This window comes from Stegodyphus dumicola, chromosome 6, assembly GCF_044657685.1.
Source record: "Stegodyphus dumicola isolate Sdum_Otavi_A_Nest chromosome 6, ASM4465768v1".
Taxonomy (NCBI): Eukaryota; Metazoa; Arthropoda; class Arachnida; order Araneae; family Eresidae; genus Stegodyphus; species Stegodyphus dumicola.
Window position 1 is genome coordinate 88943129 of NC_140773.1, and position 3066 is coordinate 88946194.

The 3066-nt window shown below is 31.1% G+C and overlaps 1 non-coding gene across 1 annotated transcript; it reads left to right on the forward strand.

Annotated features, from left to right (window-relative positions):
• The first annotated feature begins 1686 nt into the window (after window positions 1-1686).
• Window positions 1687-1770, forward strand: TRNAL-CAG (transfer RNA leucine (anticodon CAG)). The gene has a single exon. It is a non-coding gene; the product is annotated as a tRNA-Leu (tRNA).
• Window positions 1771-3066: the final 1296 nt, after the last annotated feature.

Here is a 3066-nt window from a genome sequence, read left to right on the forward strand (position 1 = left end):
TTTGCTAGTATTGTTTAATGCATTCTTTTTTAATCGCAAAGTTTGTTCGCTATGATCATCCCAGATTACACTAAAAAACGAACAGTTATTAACGCCTTCTAATATGAAGGAAGATATTTTAATGCTTAAATATATACCATAATTCGTTAATTATAATTAACCCAGCTAGTTTCTTAAATTTTAAATTGTTCACAATAATCTTTTCGAAACTGTAAACATTTTATTGATAAGTAGAATAGTCCTTTCAAAAATTTTGTTTGATAATTTTCTACACTTCTTCCATTTCCTAAATTTCAGTTCTTTTGACTCAACATTTATTGCATTTTTCGTTAGTAAATGTACGTGTAGTTTGCTTTACCTGAAAACAGTAGTTACGGTGGTTACCATGGCTTAAAAGCTATACTGAAGGGGAAATGTGTGATATGCATTTTACATATCCCAAGCCATTTTCAGGCAGAAAAAATATACAATCTGCTTAAATCAGAATTTTACAAAACAAAATTAAATATTTGCAAACTGAAATTATGCTCAAGCTTTTTTTAAACTGCAGAATAAATTAATTTTATGTAACAGACAGGAAACGTTTTAATAAATAAAGAAAACGATAGTTTGAATCGATTGCTGATTTTCAATAAAATAGCATACCGCCCATTTGGAATGTTATTAGCTACTATAGCTTTTGCACGAACCGTCAGTTTTACGTAAAGAGTTTCATCTTATTTATCTTCACATAAATATCGCTAGAATTATTAAGGCAAAGTTTTGGGAATGAAATTTACAAAACGTCAGCATTTAATAAAGTACCGTTCTGAGGACTTTTGAGAAATTCAAGAAAATATAAGAAGGAACTTAGAGTATTCCAACAGCTGATTTCTATGAAGCCATTCGAAACCTTTTCATAAAGGTTTCGAAAGAAAGTAATAAAAAAATTAAAGAATTTCATTTTTTAAAGAGAAGACTTTATCTGAAGGGAAAGAAGTCAACGTATGCAAATCCGAATGATTAAAAGTAGTTACACTTTGCATTAAGTTGCTTGATTAAAGCTATCCCCGTTACGGGAGAAACACTATTGGGAATAGGGTGAGTTTGAATGCCTAGCAGACATCAGACCACATACCGGAGAAACACTATTAGTTCTCGTTGTTCAGTGTTTAAATCCAAAGCACTGACTTCGCTGAACAGTGGTAGTTCAACCTGAAATCAAATCTTGGGGAACGGGCTGGATGCGCGGTTAGTTTTCGGGGTTTTTCCCATGTGTAACGTCTAAACGAGAGAGTTTCCCTTAAAAAGTCTTCCACAAAGAAATTCCTCTATATAAACAAATAGCCCTCGAGTTGCTTTGCCATAATCAATTAATTTAACCTAGTCAAACTAGAGCAATGCATATCGTATAAAGAATTAAATAAAAAAAAAACCTTCCAATTAATTTTTTGTAAGTATCCAAAGTTTTGTAAGTATCCTGCGATGTAGCAGTAATCACTGCCTCGATTTATCTTCTGGCAATTCCGTTGGAGTAAATTAAAAAACATTCAACCTTAAAACTCTTAAAATGTACCGAATATAATAAAAATGCATGTTGTCATCATGTGTCTCTATTATTTTATTTCCCCATATAAATTAAACTAAATTTATTTTTCAACTGATAACAGCTTTATGCTTCCTGCATTTATAAATTTGTTAGAATGTGTCAGAATGGCCGAGCGGTCTAAGGTGCTGCGTTCAGGTCGCAGTCCGCATCTGTGGGCGTGGGTTCGAATCCCACTTCTGACAAGGACGTTTCTCTTTTCCTTCATCTGCTAATATGAAGCGCTCTTTTAAATGCTGAGTTTTTGAAGTTAAAAACTATCTACAATAACTATCAAAAATAAATATTACACTGATACGTTTTGCTTTAACTCCTCCAATATTAACAATAATGCATGCAAATTGAATCAAAAGGTAATACGCAGTGATAAGATTATGAGTCATTGCTATTAGGCCCAGGTCTACGTTACTGGAACTAACTGAAAAAGTTAAGTTTTAAAACTTCGTAGACGAAGTAGTATGTAAGCAAAAATAATTTTTTAATAATCATTGTTGTATTAGGTAATGTCTTCAATAAGTTTAATTAGTATTTTAGTTTCTTTGTTACCAAAAAATACCTTTATTTGTTTTAGAAAATGATATAACAGCATGAATTGGGGCAAAGAAGTATTAAAAGTCCTTTCACCCGCTCTAAATCTCTTAGATTCCAAGGGGATGCTTTCGTGAAGAATGTTCGAACTGATAAAGATTTTTATCAATGTTTCATTTCGCACATTGCCCTATTATGTATACCTTTTTAAGGTTTAAAATCTTTATTTAGTTGAAATCAATTTCTTGCATAACAAAACTCTGTGTGTTTCTTTCTTATGGTAGCATCAGCATTGCTTCTGCAATAGTCTTAAATTTTAATCTTCCAAAACTGGATGATCATACTCATATATTAATTTACAAAAAGGTTTCAATTACTCCTAATTATTCATTAAAAGCAACAAAATTGATTTGAAAATTAACGAATTCATAAAATTTTAAAATTTAGAATATTCATGGTATTCGGTATTTAAATATAAGTGTTATCAATTCTAGAAAGGGTAATAAAACCATTGTGAGTTTCCTACTACATTACTGAATCCTCTACATCCCAAAGATAGTCTGAGCATTAAATATTAGGTCTAAGAACTTCCGAGAACAAGTGTAGTAGTCTGAGCAGTCAATAAAGTACTAAGATACGAAAGCTGAAACTTCAGTGACTTGAAACATATTCAAAGGCAGTTCGTTACTCAAGATTTGAAGAATCTTAGTAAGCGTTTTTCTATAAAAAGAAATCTTTCCCAGTCTGAAAATTCAATTGAAGAGAAGAATTTTAAAATTCAAAAATATAACAAGAAAAATGCGGGCTTCATCATACTTATGTAGAGTATATGTTCAAAGAATTTTGCTTAACTAAAACGTAGAGAGTTTAGACAAGAGTTTTATAGGAATATTTTTTTCTTGGTAGAAGAATTAAATCCAACAGCTAATCTTTCATCAGGAGAATGTTTAATC